Below are 17813 nucleotides of genomic sequence, written 5' to 3'. Positions count from 1 at the left end.
GGGGGGGGGTGGGGGGTGGGGGTGGCAGTTGGTGACGTCACTAGCCAAACAGATGTTTCTCTATATTACCCAGAGTCCCCTCTTCATCGCCTAACCTGCGTCCTTGAAACAAGGAAGGGACATTTTTCTCCGACTATCCCAGTTCGTGTGAGAATATGCAGGACGGGATGCGTGCTACCGGCTCTACGGCGACTCGGACAACTCAACCTCAGTGTGTGCTGCGAAGTCCCAAATCTGACGCTGGGCTGCGAACAGTTATGCAACATTGCACTATTGGAGGAAAAAAAAAAATGGGAACACTTGTGAAGCAACGCTCACACTAATACGGGATCGTTTTGAGCATGCGCACACGCACACGTCCGTGCACTCCCTCGCATACAGTGATGGAGGGAGGGAGGGATGCTGGAGGGGAGCGAATGCTGCATTTTGGCTTTGATGTGAAGAGCTGTGCAATCAGTGACATTTAGTAAAACCTTAACACTGTTTTCCCCCATCTGTCATCAGAAGGACGTAGAACGAGGAAATAAAAGCAATGCAAAGGCTTTATTACCTGTCACATTTAGTGAATAGTATAAAGACATGTTCGTGTCTAACGTCATACGCTGAAATTCGCACAATTCGCGTTAAACACCAAGCAAATTCCGTTGAAGTCAGTACTGACTGTACGTGCTTAAGACCCTGAACGCATCTAAGCCGGGAAAAAGCTTCTTCTATTCCAACTGAAGGGCAAAAACAAATTTGACAGAACTGGGAATAAAGAGGCGCAGGCATAGCACATATGTTAATTGCGTTGAATACACTCGCTGTTACGGAGAGGAGATGGATACAGAAACAAAGGAAATCACCGGTTGTCACTCTGAGAGACGACCCCATCCAGGGCGAATCATATCGGTTATCCCTGCTCTGGATTTTTGGGTCTCTGACCACCAAATGGGGAAAGTAAGAGAAGAGGGTAAAGGAAGGAAAAAGAAAAAGGAAAAAAAAAAACGACCCTATTGTCCTGAAGCGCCGCGCTGCAGCTCGGAAACACACCGTCCTCTTTTAGCCCTTCATATAGATTATGCAATTGTCGACATGAAACGATGTGCAGGTTGCAGCCTGCGCCGGTTTGCACATGTTTTAGCGATTTATTTGATTTTGATTTATTTTTTTATATTGCACATAAACTGCTTCATTCCCGAGAGCCCGCAATAACAATGGCAAGTGCAACGTGCAGCGGAGAGGACACAGCACCGTTACGTCTCGAAACATCTCCAGATATCAGCTTCTTCTTTCAGTTCGCAGATAAATAAAGGGACATTTAAAGCCCCCCCCCCCAAAAAACACGCAGATTTTGACTCATAAATAATCGATTAACGCAACCCAGTGAGATACTCACCATGAAGCGGTCCGCGCCATATGGTGGATCCCAGCACAATGAGCTCATATGTATCCGCGTCCCGCTTGGTTTTCGGGCGTCGTTGTGATTACTTCACCGTTTCATCGCGGAGCCTTAAAATTCCCGGTTTGTGTCGGTGCAGCGGCGAGCGGGCGAGCAAAGCACACACTCCGTTTGGAGAGGAGGCTCGTACTACCAATGAGAGCGACGCTGTAGCCCCTGCAAAGCATGGCTGCGCTTTCTCGCTCCTCGCTTTTTTTTTTTTTTTTTTTTCAAAAGAGGGCAGGTCGTTGTGTGCATTACAATGAGTTAAATCTTTCTCTCTCTCTCTTGCTTCCCACACGCAAGCGCGTACCGCTCACGCGTTTATACACTGAAATGCGTGCTCTGTAAGTCCTGTATTTGGTCCTTTTTTGGGATTATTTTTTCCTTTTTTCGCTTTAAAATATCCATGCATGCAGCACAGATTTTCAGCTTCCCCTGAAATATTTGATGTGTTTTAGTACTTAATTGCTCTAAAAAAAAAACATTTGGGGGTTTTTATGTGATTACTAGCTTGCTTTAGATAAGAATCTTCACGCATGCTGCACTGATTTTCAGTTTTTGCGTTTTAGCCTTGAGGAATTTAATGTATTGTCACAATGCTCCAGAAGTCCCGTATTTAGTGATTTTCATGGGATATTTGCATGTTTTGAATCATAATTTCAATCCAGATTTTTAATGTGTTTTTGCATCATACAATTCACAATTTGCACGTCTACACAAATTTACACATTGACAATCATCTCATCTGAAATGCCTAGATAGAACTGGTGCAGGACAACTCTTGACAACCCATGTACTGATTTTCTAAATTCTAATATGAGATATTAGACCTTCATTGGGTCCCTACCTGGTATTGGGTTCTGTATTTAGCATGGTACCAGCCCTGCTGGATTCAATAACCATCTGGGCTGAGCAAAATCTTTATTGGGTCCACATACAGTGCCTTGCCAAATTGTTAACTTCAGTGTATTTTACTGGGATTGTAAGACGACTAATTCTAAAGTGGAAGAAACAAAGAAACATGGCTGTAAAAACTTTGTTCAAGTAATCTCAAAAGTGTGGAATGCATTTGTTTTCCACCTTCCCGCCTCAATACTTTGTATGGATTTTGCTCTGTCTTTCTTTTCACCAACAACAACAAGATTCATTTTTGTCACATGTGTGTTTATGCCATTTTGCATGTTGGCCACAAGTTGCTTTGTCTCCTACATGGATTGTAGCAATCAGAAAATTGGACTTTTGTGATACAGATTCTTTCACCTGAGTGCTCTGTCCCTGCAGCTTCTCCAGCGATACCACAGGCCTCTTGGCAGTTTCTCTAATCAACGCTCACCTTAAGTATAGTTTCAGTTTATTTGAATGACCATGTCAAGTTATGTGTTTCTGTGCCATAATCTGCACTTTTAGATGACAGACTGATCTGTGCTCTCTGAGATGTTCAACTGAAAATTATTTTATTTGACTTTTTTTTTACGACGCATATTGTTAAGGCGGATGTTTTCCCAGTCAAGGGGGTGAATAGAGGGAGGTAGGGTGCACTCTCACGTCCTCTCTCATGCTCCATTCTCAGGGGTTAAGTTATCCCGAGCTGTCTATGTAGTTATGCTGCTTTAGGCTTAGGCCGCTGGAGGACAAACTAACCACTTCCCCCCACCCCCATTTCTTCTGCCACTACTTTCCAATTTGCATTATTTGCTGTTATTGCAGCTGTTAATTTTATGCTTTCTCTCAGTATTTTTCTCTCCATAGAAGCTACAGCTGGTCTGGTGTTCTGTTTTGGCTGTGGTGCCTTCCTGGAGGAGGGCATGAGCTGAGATAATGCTGCCAACAATTAAATGCGTCCCTCTCCTGCTATTAACTTTTTTTTTTTTTTTTACTTTTCATTAACATAGAAATTACTCCTACATCAGTTCTTCTCAAAACCCCCAGTCCGCTGTGGCAGATGGCCACTCATAGTCCCAGGTTCTGCTGGAGGTTTCTCCCTGTTGAATGGGAGTTTTTCCTCTCCACTGTTGCTACATACATACTTGGTATAACGGATTACTGTAAAATCAACGACACATTACAATGCTTTCTGGACGAACTCTTTCTGTTCGTCTAGAAAGAGTGAATGAGGCAAGTCAACAACTCTAAACGCATTCTTGCATTCTGGCGTGTGCATTCAGGACTGAGGAAATTTACTGCAGTATTTATATTTCCCCTCTTTACTTCCTACAGTGATTGACCACCAGCCAAAGATCCAGTCGAGCTCATGGACCATACATGATGTCATCTGAGTAACCTCACCAGCCCTGCAGCCAAGGTAAAGCACAAGGGATCCCCACCAACATGGAGCTACTTCTACCTTGTTCAAATTGTGCATTTAAAATGAACCTGCAGGTTTTGCGTCAGCATCCAGCCCTCTGTCCCCCAGTTTCACTCTGCTTCACTGATGGACTTTGAAAGAATCCACTATGCAGTGATGCAACCTTTGCGTGTGATGCAACATGAGCGATCACACCACTAAGAGTGTTAACGTTTTGTCAACATTTTTTTTCTTCTTCTTCTTCTTCTTTATTTTGAAGGGTACGAGGGAAACTCTGCCCGGGCTTGCGTCAGGCTGCACATAGAGGGAAGTTTGAAAAGCTGCGTTTTCTCTTGCAGAGAGAGAGAGATGGAGGGATAGGAGGTCGGGAGGGGCTGCCATTGTTCCCACTGAAACAATGGAAGCTGCGGGGAACAAGCAGCGGTGCGCACATGAATGGCTACAAGAGTGTGCGTGTGTGTGTGTGAGAGTGTGTGTGTGTGCGTGTGTGTGTGTGTGTGCGCGTGGTGGGAGAGGGTGAGGGGGCCAGTGGCCCCAGGGTCTCCGTTCCCAGCGCCTCACAATGAACCCCGCGTAAGGTCGGGGCTACCAGGGGTCACAGGCCAACCCCGCTTTTGTGTTGCACTTCAAAACACATAAACATTTATTAATCAAGAGCCAGAGACTGAGCCCTCTTTGCTGGAGAAGAAAAAAAAAGCTATGGGCGAGAAGAGGGGCGTAAAAAGGGAGGGAAGGAGGAAGAAATGACCACCGGCTGCAGTAGCACATTCCATCATTTGGGCAGAGAAGTTTGGAAAAGTTGGAGCCACTTCTGGAAACATACCGGTTTTGGATTTGATTTGCGCTTCTGCTGGATACTCGATGCACTTTTTTCCCGGAGCAAGATTTCTGTCCCAAAGAGACAGTTTAACCTCCACAACAAAGGACAGAAAAGAGGACACTTTATTTATATATATATATTTTCTAAAGACAATAACAGCGCAGGCAATAAACGTCACGGAGGCAGTGCTGAATATGCGCTTTTTTTCTCTCCGGTGTGTTTAAATGCGCAGAAGCATCTCCGACCAGGACTATAATTTTTTTTTCTTTTCTAAAGGCCTTTTGTTATTCAGCTTGACCACATTAGCCAGAAAATACTCTATTTTTCTACATATATTTCTATTTAAGATCAAATTTGACGACAAGAAATAATTTATTTTTTGCTTGTGCGCATTTAAATACATAATTAAGCGTCGATGTTGATCTGCTTGGGACTCTTTGCGAGGAAACAAATAATAATGCAGCCTGTAGCAGAAGGATGCACATAAAAAAAAAAAAAACAGTGTGCAGGCAGACAATGGTTGATGTGCGCTCTGCAGCTCTATAAGCTGCCGGGAAGAGATGAGCTTTTTTCACTCCCTCCTTATGTTTTGGGTCGTACAGCACAGGCCTCCCCCACCCAGCAACAGACATCCTACATGCTTGCTCCTACAGCATTATATCGCTCTGACTTTAAAATAGAGCTATATATATATATATATATATATATATACACATGAAGCAAATAGATTTTTGGATAGGAAGATAAACACATGTAAACAAACAGACACCACATTTAAAGGACTGCCCAGCAAATGCCTGCTTTTGTATTTCAGAATGTGACCTTGTTGCGTGATTTCTTCTCTCATTTTTTTCTCTCTCTCTTTCTCTACTTCTTACAAAATCCTGATGGTGAGGTTTGCCCACATGCTCCACCCAAGCAGGGACGGTACGTTCCCCGAGCTAGCACCAGACTCCAAAGAGCAGTTGTTATTTCATGGTTGCGTGCAAGCAGAATCAGGTCAGCTGCACTGGGTTGCAGGCCTGCTGGCTGTGTTTGTAACATCCTCCAAAAAAAAACAACACAAGTATATGATGAAGACGTTTGTACAATTCCCCAGATAGGAAATAACTGGCCCTTTAAAGCCTCATACACTTAAAGATAATTATAGATATTTTTTTTCTTTTTTTTTTTATAAAAAGCGAAACATTTTGGTTGGGAAACAGAGGCAAAAGACTCTGCTGATAAAGCACAGCGTAAACCTTTGCCATCAGTTACCTGCACTGTAGCTGTCTCGGATTAAATTATACCTTTCTCTAAATAAACATTATGAAGTTAGTAAAGCCTCTGCAATTTCAGAGATAGATACTTTGTACTCTGGTAGTGCTTTGTGTGAGCGAAGTACGGATGAGTGTGTTTGGGACCTTCCCCCTCTGACATTAGCAGGGGGTCAAATGTGCATGTAGGGCACCGGGCTCTCCACCTCCCCTCTCTCTGTGATGTTAAATGTCAACCAGCAGCATCCACAGAAAGCGAGGTGAGCCTCTATTCTCATGCGTATGCCAGGAGATCCTCACGTCCAACTCCTAAAGATACGTTTCTGCTGCGTGCGAGACAATTATAGCCGTAAAGGAAGGAAAATTTATCGAGCCATTAACTATGATCTCGTTTTAGTGAAGTCACTGGTGGAAGGGTCATTGTGAACGCAGACTTTAATGTTAATCCAAAATGAGCTGCCTTGTCTTGATTTGTTTCAGATAGAGCGGTGTTTACAGCAATATATGCAACAAACATGTTTTTATCTGACCTGTGTGCCCATAAAATGAAATCGAATTAAACAAGCTGATTCATTTTGGACACAGGTGCTCGTCTCCCTGGAAATCATTCACTTCTAATGGCTTTTATTGGAGTGCTCCTGCTTCATCCTTCCTGGTCACAGTTATTTTAAAGAGTGCTCAGAGCAGCATCCCATCTACACGTAGATGCCTCTCAATAAATTACGATAACACGGATAGATGTAATTCATTTCAGCAATTTACTTCAAAAAGACAAACCCATATTTCATATATACAAATAAGCATACAAATTATTTATTTCTGTTCATTTTAGTAATTATCTTTAAAATCCAAAATACAGCTTACAATTTGCATATTGCATGAGACCAATAAAGAAAGTAAGTGTTGACTCAGAAATTTAGTTTTATAGGTGGATTGTTGCCCACACAGTCACGGAGAACAGTCGTCTAACAATCTGTCACTGACACCACAAAGAGTCTGCTAAAAAAGCTGGGTGTTCATCCATAATGTCCTCTTGTCCACCACCATATGTTTAAAGAACACTGTAAAAAAAAGTCTCTGATTTACGGTAAAATACTGGCAGCTGTGATTCCCAGAATTTTAACAGAAACCTAGCCCCGTTTCTTCTATATCAGGGCGGCCACTGCACACCTATCAGTTCTGCACAGAGAGCTTCAATCACAGTATGCATCGTGATTGAGCGACTGGTTGAGCTGACTCTCAACATTGTCAGCGCGGTGTCGCACACCAAACAGTTTGATGCGAACATCTTGCAGTTTCCTGTGCCAGTGCTCAATGCGTATGCGTGCGTGGTTGTAGAAGTTGTCCTTTGTGCAGATGTCCGCTTTGACCTCTGAGGAGTGAAGTACGCCTGAGGTTGTTGGTGGCAACAGGAAACTGCTCCTGCCCATGTTACTTAAGCCGTTGCTAGGTAACCAAAGAGTGAATGAGTTAGTTGATTGCACGAAGCTCTCCTATCTTGGCCGAGGTTGAGTGGCTAAAGTCTTTTCCTCTGCCTATAAACCTCCAGAATGCTGTGCAGTTTTGGATCAGAATTTATTGAAATTGATCAAATCAAATCAATCGTTACTGATCACGTGACAAAGATATCATTATTGTTTTATCACCTAGCCCGATGCACAAGTAACAAGGTAAACCATGAGCTTGAGAGGATTGTAAAACAAAGTTAAGATGCGATCTACAACTCTTTGATTCCTGAACCTGAATCGATAAGAAGAAATATTACTTCAATGCACTCTTTTCAGATGAGACTCAACTTCAATTTGATTTTCAAAGTACGGCTGCACAGTGGAGCAGATCTGCCTTGAAGGTCCTGGGTTTGAATCCCGGCCTGAGGGTGTTCTGAACGGAGTTTGCAGTTTCCATGTTCTCCATGTGCATACGTGGGTTCTCTCTGGGCACTCCGGCTTCCCCCTGCAGTCCAAGACAATGACTCTTAGGTCTCTCTAAGTTGCCCTTAGGTGTAACTGAGTGCATGATTGTTTGTCCTGTGTGACTCTGTGTTGTCCTCAAGCTAAAAAAACGTTATAGAGGTGCTGATTTTATTCATCAGTAGGATGTAATACCTGTCATAGCCATAGGCATGGCATCACTGTTCCTAAAAATCTAGTAAACTGGCCTCACCTAAACCTCACAGAACGCTATAGAGTACTGTTAAGAAGAAGACGAGAGATATCAGCGTCTCAGGCGCTCTGCTAAAGTCGTTTATGCAAAATAACTTACTTTTTAATAGGTTGACATTTCTTTATAAACAACTTCTTTTTATGCACTATTAACATAGTTTGAGAAACCAAATTTGGAATTTCTATTGGCTATAAGCACAGTTAAGAGGAATAAACGAATTCAAACATACCACTGCATGCTGTAATTCCAAATAAAATTATTTATTAGTTGATTAAACAAAATTCTAATTCCCAACATCTCCAGCTGTCTCTCTGACACAATTTTATAGGTCTCAGAGAACAGATGTAGATCTGTGTAGGAGCGTGTGCGCTCAGGACTGGACCGGAGTCAGGACCTGGAGCTGCACTTTCCCTGTTCCCTCCAATAGAGAACCCACTGACGCCCAATCAGTAGGTCTGTTCCAGCATTGTAAGTGGACATTTTCTTCCCCCCTCTCTCATACCCCCAAGGTTTGTGAAATGGGGGTCAATGGGTCTGTTATTGTTTTTCTCTGCCTCTTTATCCCCACATTGGTCTGTGATGTCAACAGTGAAACGACGGTAGAGCTGAAAAGGAAGACGAAAGGGGGGAATGCCCGAAGAAGAAATAACAGCTATTATGAATTCAATGCGTTTTTACTCTCCACAGGGTTTACAATTCTTCCTTCGGACACAGATGCATACTCCTATAGAGGTTGGAAGGGGGGTAAAATATCACTTATCCTTGCTAACAAGTTGAATCGACATCACATTTCAGCAGCAGTTTGAAATGTAGCATTTTATTGTTTTTTTTTTGTTTTTTTTTTTGTTTTTTTTGTGTCGGAAGCAAACCAGCATCGTCCCATTGCGTTCAGTGAAACTAGATCAGTTAGGCTCCGAGGTGGAGTTTTATTCCTCCGTCTGCAGTGTGATCATCTCACCAAAGCACTGCCATAAATTTCTTCTTGATGTAATTGTATTAATGCAGCGGGATAACGGATGAATGTATGTTTCACACTGATTACTAACCTCTCTCTCTCTCTCTCTCTCTCTCTCTCTCTCTCTCTCTGGCTGTGTGTCCTCGCAGCCTTCCTCATCGCCTGCCTGACTATCGGAATGGGAACGTGCAGCCTCGAGTTGATGCTGATTGCAGCAGCTGCCAACACATGAATCTCCATGGCAACAATAACGGTTGCCGGGCAACCATGCTCTTTTAGGGACACTGAAAGAAGCCCAAAGGCTTACTAAAAATATATACGTGGGTATGGTGCTTCTTGAACGCCACGGCTGAATGCTGAGAGGGGGGGAAGCTCGGAACCATTAAGCGCTTTAGACTGTGCATGAGATGTTTTCCCGCTCTCAGCTGCAGCGTGATGTTATTTTGCTCCGAGTTTCAAATGGCGTCCACAAACACTGACTCCCTCCGTGGCATTAACACGGACACCCTCGACTGAGGCCTGAATGCTTTCAGAAGGTTACGGCGCTTATTAGAAATCTGGCTTTCAGTGATAGGGATGCTTTCATAAACACGAACACACACACTACCATATATATATATATATATATATGGCAGTGTGTGTATGTATATTCAGCCATTTTGGCTCCTGCATCCTGGTCCTTCGCTGCAGCTCGCGCACACGCAGGTGGCATGCGCACGCGCTGAGGAACAAAGCATTCCATCAGCGCCAGTGACATCACTGCAGTCAGCTCAGCTGTTTCAGCCTGCTGCTATAAATAGTGTGGTGGAGACAGCGTATTGCCTATGCAGAAAATATTTGACTCCTGACCTGAAGCCGGGAGAGATTTGTTTTTTTTCTTTTTTTAAATATTGCCTAATGTGCTCCTTTACAACAGCTGTGAAGCATAGGTGGAATTTGCACGTTACTTTATAAAACTTTGCGTCATCTCTTAGTTGAAAGCAGGGATTGTGGAAGCCTAAAAAAAAAAAAATCATCTTGTTTTTTTTTTATGTGAGATTTGAATACATTTTGTAGAGCAAGATGATTGATGCACATGATGGTCCATGCCGAGTAATGTTCTTTGAAGGGACAACTACTCGGAGCTACAAAACTGCCATGTAGAATAAATTAAACTAGATAAGCCACTACTACTGAATGTGTTTCACATTTTGTCACAAACCCACAACTGGATTTTATTGTAATTGTATGTGAGATCATGTTTAATACAGTACATGCTTTGTACCTGCTTAGCAGGCATCACACGCAATAACTGACACTGAAATTTATTTGGCTTCTGTTTCATGATAATAAGGTGTAACTCCAACTTGGTGATTTTGATTTAAATCACCAGTTTTGTTAATATCAGAATCAGAAATCCTTTTATCTGCCTTTGTCATGGATTTAAAATTTGTTGCTAAACCAAACATATTGTTGCACAACAAGCAACTTGTTTCCTTTTACTTTCTCCTTGCCATACTTTAATAAAGATCAGATTTATAGAGGCACCTCTGATAGTTATCCTCTCAACATAACTGACGACCTCACCTGTCAATCATTCTAGCGGGTTTGTCAGCAACTGACCAATCAGAGGTCGCTATTTGTCACGAAGTGCACAGAGGAGCTTCACTTCCGTCCATGTCGAGGTTTGTCACGCTGCTGTCATAGAGATTTGAGGAAAATAACAAAAAATTATGTTCAAATGTTGCCAGTAGGGAATATGTAATCCCGACAGTTGTTACAGAGGACGGAATACAATTTATTAGATTTTCAAAACTAATGGAGTCGGAATAATGCAAGAAACGGATCAAGGCCTGCAGCTGACCTCATGTCCAGTTGAATGAAACTGTGATCGACGGCAACTGTCGCATGTTCTTCTGTATGAAGGTAACTGGTAGCAAACATCCTTTTTTTGTCATAACAACCTTTATAGTCAAGTTTGTTAATACGTTTAGGTAGTTATGCTTGAATTTATGTGGGTAAATTCCAGTGGTTCCTCTATTTGAGCTTGAAAACATGTGCTATTGTAACTGCGATACTTGCATTTTAGCACCTTTTAATGCTAATGTGTATTTCTAAGTATTTTCCTTAAGGCAGATTTTCACAAGCCTGTATCATTTAAGTCATTACTCACTCACTTTGTACATCCGACACTCACATTCAGTGAAACTTTGTGCCCCATTTTTCCTCTGGCTGCGAAAGACTTTAGCTTTAACGTAGATTTGTCTGTTGTTTGCTGCATATAATCTTACAGACCTAACGTAGGACTCGTTTGAGAATTTTCTTGCCTGTTATTTGCCTCAGTGTTGGCTAATGAGGTAAAAAAAATGTATTGGGTAATGCATTGAGTTCCACTACCTCCATCACTGTTTGCCGGAGGTTTGATCTACTTCCTCATGGAGGCGGATGTTACGTCAATTCTCCCGCCTGAGCTGTAGGTCTCTACTTCTTCAGTTACTTGGTCTTTGTTGCTTTTCTGATTAATGCTCTCCTTGTCCAACCCATCAGCTTTAGTGGACTGGCATTTCTTGGTCGATTTTTAACTTTGCCATATGTTTTTCTTCTTCGTGTCATTGGTTGAACATAGTTCGGTGAGATTTTTATAGCTTGAACTATTGTTTCATAACATAATTCTGCTTTATCTTTCTCAGCAACCTGTCTGCCGTGTATCTCGGTTTTCATAATGCTCTTTGTTCACTTATACTATCTAACTAACCTCAGATAGGTCCAAAGACTTCAATATATTTACTTTGAAGGCAAGAGGTTACAATGGATTTTATTTATAGGTACTAAAATACTGAGGTTTGAATGAAAATGCAAACCTGTGAATAATATTTCAGACTGTGTCAATTGCCATCCACCTCACAATTTCACACTTTTATGTTGGTCTATCACTCAAGCAAACATACATTGAAGTTTGGGGTTGTGACAGGACAAAATGGGAAAAAAATTCATAGGATGTAAATTCTTCAGCAAGGCGCTCTGTTGTTTGGCCAGTTATATTAGACACCTGAAACACATATAGGATCTTTATGACGTCTGCTGTTTCGCTCCCATTTCAGGGTGATTTTATTTAAAAGCTTGCGCTTATCTTTCAGCTCAACGTACACATGTTTCATTACTTTATGTTGGTTGTTACGCTCATTGTCTTGCTGAAACGGAGTTTGCCACCCCCAGCTGCAAACCATGAAATTACACGTAGCTGTGACATTTGAATTACCTTGTTACAGCTCTCATTAAGTAGGTCATACCTGCACCTGGGCTGATAAAGCGCCTTGTATCACAGACAGAAACTGCGCCCCTGTCACGACGCTCTAACTGCACTTCAGTCATTATGTCACACTAATTAGATACAGTGAGGGCAGCGATTGTGATTTCAAGATGAGTTGAGAATATGTTTAGAATACCAATTTCAGGAGCTTCTTCTTTTTTTTGTTGTTGTAATTTGACGGATGGCTGGGGAACTAAAAAGGGTTGAGGTAAGACTTGGATATAAAGGAAAGGGTAAAAACGGAGGCAAAGCAGATTCAGTCGAACGTTTTCCTGCATGTGATCTCTGCTTACTTTCCGACTGCTCCTCAGACGAGTGCAGCAGCCTGCACCCCTTGCAGTCTGTTCAGCCTCAGGGTCGTGGTGTGGCTGGCCAGGTGCCAGAACGCGTGCAGGATGGGGGGGGCTGAAGGGGGCCATGCCATGGCGTTGGCCCTTGCAGGCTGGCAGCATTGAGCAGCATAAAGGCATTCAGTGGTGTGAATGTCTCTTTGTCTCAGAGCAGCATGCCAGGCTAGCTCTAATGAGGCAGCTCTTTGTGGTGGGCCTCTCAACATCAAGTGGGCTGGTGGACTCATTAACCTGACTACTGCAAATAAAGCAGGCAGGCACAAGAGGTGCCTATGATAGCACACTTAAGGCCCAGCTGAATCCCCCACCCCAACACCTCCTCCCTGTCCTCTTTTCCCTGCAGTCTCTCAGGCATCCCAGGACTCCTCTGATAGGAGGAAACCAGCCTCTGGCCTATTTCAGGTGTCCCAAAGAGGGATGGGGAGTGATTTCCTCCTTTTTTATCCAGTCTCCTTCACACCTTGAACTTTAATCAGCTTGACTCTTTATTTTTTATTTTTACTATAATATATGAATGAAGCAGTCTTGCACGTGTAGTGTCTGGGGTTCAACTCCTCATCTCTGTAACTTTTCTGCATGTCTGACCAGCACAGTTAAAGGCTCAAGTTTGATGGATTTAAGTCACAAACAGCCTGAATAATGTCAGTCAGTAGTATTTAGGGTTGTTGAATGATTTGCTCTTGTTAGTTGTATTTTTCTACAAGTCCACATTTTTTTTTTTTAAATAGATTTTTTAAGACCTTCATCTACAAGACCAACCTGAGGCTGTACAGTCATTGCATGGTTGATAGGGGGGAAATGCAAAACCATTGCAATCGTTTATTTTTACGCTTTCCACCAAAATGCATCTTTAAAAAGAAACGACAACATTTTGACAAATATTAGTGAATCTTCAGCAACGTCTTATAAAGACGAGCATCCCATTAAGCACATATCATCACCCCTCTTCCACCAACCTTGAAAGTTGTTTTGGAGTATTTGTATGAATTTCACCCCACATTGTGATCTGGCCAGTTGTGGTTCATTAACTGAGGGGATGTTTTATTTTAGTTTAGAGAACAGAGACTTACTTTGCTCCCTTTCAAAGAGAGTGTTTTGTCTTGTTATTTTGCTTTAATGGAAAAAAAAAAAACCTTTAGTGTCTGAGGTGTAACTTATGTTTTATTAGTTTCTCTCAGCATTTCAGAGTCTGATCTTGTGGGGATTTTCTTGGGGTGTCCACTCCATGGAAGACTGGTAACCTTTTTACACGCATCGTTAATTTCTGTCTTTGGTGTTATAATCCTGCCTACCATTTCTGTGAGTTCGGAAGGCGATTGGCTGCCCTTTAAAATATTTAATGGTGTCAGAGTGAAAGGGGGTGAATATAAATGCAATGCCATGATTGCCAGATTTTAATATGCAAAACATTTTTATAGCCGTGCATCATTTTCATTCCACTTCACAATTAAGCACCACTTTATGTGAAGAAGGTTCACATGTGGAATATATTTTTTTTTTGTTTGCTTTGTTCTCTTGTTTTATTTTATAAATTGCAGCATTCTGCAGTGCCTTGCAGAGCGTACATTTCTTATTCCTTTCACTGTTGTGTTTTCAACCTTTGTAAATATTGGATAAAGCTGCACAATTTCAGCAGATCTTTCCTGTCTGTGCTGTTTTCTGTTGCCGTTTTGATCTTTATTCTTTCATACCAACATATTTTGACTGTCAGGTGATCTTTCTCGGGCGTTATTGCACCTCTTTTCCGAGCGTGCTGAACTGCTGTCAGTCTGATTTTTAATTTAATCATTAATGAGTCCTGTTTGAATGTTTTAAACTCCATAAATCATGCAGCGAGTTGATAAACTTGACTTATTTAGGTCGGGGAGGCTTTTTATGACTTGTTCCCCCAGCTGATGCTGGATTGTTAGCGAGTCTGCTAAAGAAGATTTGCTCGCTCGTTTTGATGAATATTTTTATGGTGGCTTGGAAGTCGTGTCGCTCACCGCTGAATTATGTATCCGAGTGAAAGTGGGTCATGAGCAGCTGCTTCTCGCGCACCGACAAGGACGGGTCAGAGACTCATCTCACATTATGATGGTTTGTTTTATATTTCTCATTTTTATTTATCTCTCATAACCCTGTCGGTTATCAAGTATTATGGCTCATGGGTGTGAACCTCTCTGAAACTGATTCAACGTTAATGTCGTGTACTATTTGATGTATGGGCCCTGGAATTGCTCCGGCATTTGGTCAGATTGCTTGTATGTAGATTAGATTCATTAGATATTCAGCCCCACTATTTTTCATCATGTTTCCCCACACTCATTTTACATCCTCCCATTGTCCTCTCAGCTCAGTAAATGATTTTAATCTGCCGATGCTGTGTACCCTTGATAAGCCGCGCGCGGATCCAGGCAGAGCTGCGAAAAGGCAGGAAGAGGCTAACGGCACAATAGGAGCTAATCGTGCAAGCGCTACATTTTCTGAAAAGGAATATTCATACCAACATCAAAGGGGTTACCACTTCTGACACTGACAAATTGCAGATGAGGTTTCATTAATTAAGTAGGCCACTAATGTTTATTTAAATGAAATTTATGGTTGCATTATTGATCTGACACAAGGCACACAGAGAATCTGAGCAGGGCGACGCTCTGTGAGGCTGTGGATGTGGGGGCAGGGACAGAAACATGAAGGAGGAAGAATCATGGGGGAAGTTCTTGGTGCTAGCAAGTCAAATTTTGCTATATAGATGTTCTGAGTAGCATGAAAGATGTCCTGGATGAGCCCCTGCATAAATACTATGGTTTTTAAGAATCTACTTTCACTTAAGAATCATGTGCACAAGTCAATAAATTGCGGTTTTACCACCTGTTTTAATTTATGGAGGTCCACTAATGATCTGCTTTGAGTCATTGATGTGCTAGAAGATGAACCTCACCCTCTGCAGTGCAGTGTACCACTTTCTTCGACAGAAAGTCACTCCACAGCATGATGCTGCGACCACCATGCTTCACAGTAGCCAGCTGATGACTGTTTTTGTCCAGCCATGAAGTTTAGGCCAGTTTAATTTAATTTAGTTTCTCCTGGTTTCACAATGTGTAAAGTAAATTTTGGCAAAATTTGAGAGAGCTGTCCACTCACTGCACCAAAGGGCTGATTGATGAACTGCTTCTTCTTCCAAAAAAAAGACTGGACGTCCACTTAGTGACTGTTGGGTTCTTGGTTACATCTTTGTCCAAGGTCCTTCATCCCTGATTATTCAGGGTCAGGCAGAAAGTTGAAAGACTTTATCCTTTTCCAAATAATGGAGATCACTGTGCTGTGCATGACGTTAAGTGGTGCAGAAATAATTTTGTCTCCCTTCCCAGATTTGTTCTTCGACTTAATCCAGTATTTGAGTTTTGCAGATAATTTTTTTTTGGCTTCAATTATTGGTTTCTGCACAGATATCTACTCTCAATTGTAAAAAAAATATGTACACCATAAATACAGTTGTTTAATCAATTGGAATATATTTGAAGCTTCAGAAACATCTAAAGTAGGAGCTTTGTGTTTCAGCATCTTTGTAGTGTTCTGGAAGTTTGTTCCAGATTAGTGGAGCATAAAAACCGAATGCTGCTTCTCCATACCTGGTTCTGATTCTGGAACCAGATTCCTAGAAGACCAGGTCTTCTTGGTCAAGAATTAAAAAGAAAACGGTAACACCCGGATTATTTTCTTATCGGAGACGTCTCTTTAAATAAAACAAATGAAAAATCCTTATGTTTTTGATATTCAATCAATTACAAATCCCTTTCCCCCAGATTCATGTCTACTTAATTGTTATGATTATTATATTAAATGATGCAAACAAGAATTGACGGAAAATTTGCTCACTCTAGAATAATTCTGTAACGTAGCAAAACAAAAAGTGACAGAGTGTGAATACTTTCTGGTGGAGCTGTAGTTTTCAAACTGTATTTTTAAAATCTCTGTTCAGTGTAGAACAATCCAATTTTAAGTTTTAACTGCCCATGTAGCTTTTGACGGTGAAATAGGCCTTTAGTTTTCAATCGAGTTGGTCATTTTGAATACCAACTTGGGCATCATTCAGTCAAGGTGCTTTTGTTTGGCACAACATGGAGAACTGGTAGCACAGAAGCAAGAGTTATAATTCCAGTCCACATCTTTTTTGAAGTTCTTGCACCGCCCACAGAAAGAAAGAATGACTCCCTGGGCAGTGGGCCACATTCCTTAGATCATAAACCACCATTGGATCTAAATGTACAATGTTATTGCCTTCTTGGCAACCACAGGCTTAAAATGCACATGCAGTCTCCTGCATTCAGTTCAATGGCAGAGACTCATATCTTCTGCAACAGTTCACTAAAGGTCTGAAATGTATTTACTCCAGTGACTGCAGGGAATTTCTTGCCGGAATCCAGAAAATTCCCATCAAGAAGACAAATCTAACCTGATCGTGTCTGCACGCGTTCATGCACATGCACGCTTTTTTTTTTTTTTTTTACGAGCTGCTCATACATGCTTGGCACTGTTTGTCAACACAACAAATGCAGACGAATTGCTATTGACAAGTGCGCACAATCCACCGAGGGCTACTGAGAAGACTCAATAAAATTGAAGGATAGGCTTGTTGAGATCCAAGGCCGTTCTAATTTCCTATAATAGACTCCTCTATCCTTTGAAATGTGATTTAGGCTGGAGTGGTGGGTTTCAGTGGTCTGTTAGCCTCTCTGTCTATCGCTCTTCTCCGTAATGGACAGAAGCGAAGTCACAGACAGGTTTTTACCAGGCATACACACACACACACACACGCACACACACGCACGCACACACACACACACACACACACACACACACACACACACAGCTTGCTGTCTGAAAAAAAAAAACTCGACTGAAAAAAAAAGCATCCTAATTAAAAAATCTCTGAGTCTTTTGTTTGTTATAACAATATATACACAAACCATGTTTAATTTGTGCTACCAGTAAAGATGTGTAAAAATTTACCTTGTATACGTTGTAGCGTGATTTCGAAATGAGAGAAATTAAACATTTAATTTTAACACGTAGGAAATAAAAAAATAAATACTGCCCATACTAGCTCTGAAGATTTCTGCCTTTTTTTTTACGACGTCACTGATTTTCACTATTGATATCCAGACCAGCCTGAGGCATAAGCAAGCTTTGCCACGTTGGTACTTGAACTAAACAAGTGAAACTCATGTGGCTTTACTGGAAACAGTGATATATTTCAAGTGTCTATT

General features: G+C 41.7%; 1 long non-coding RNA gene across 1 annotated transcript in view; it reads right to left on the bottom strand.

Moving 5' to 3' along the window:
* Positions 1-1465, bottom strand: part of LOC103456611 (uncharacterized) — a 2618-nt gene extending 1153 nt beyond the window's left edge. The window contains exon 1 of the long non-coding RNA XR_532283.2: positions 1379-1465. This is a non-coding gene — a long non-coding RNA (uncharacterized LOC103456611). The remainder of the gene's footprint in view (positions 1-1378) is intronic.
* Positions 1466-17813: the final 16348 nt, after the last annotated feature.

This window comes from Poecilia reticulata, linkage group LG20, assembly GCF_000633615.1.
Source record: "Poecilia reticulata strain Guanapo linkage group LG20, Guppy_female_1.0+MT, whole genome shotgun sequence".
NCBI classification, from domain to species: domain Eukaryota; kingdom Metazoa; phylum Chordata; class Actinopteri; order Cyprinodontiformes; family Poeciliidae; genus Poecilia; species Poecilia reticulata.
Note: the sequence above shows the minus strand (reverse complement) of the source record. Positions and strands in the feature narration are given on the sequence as shown.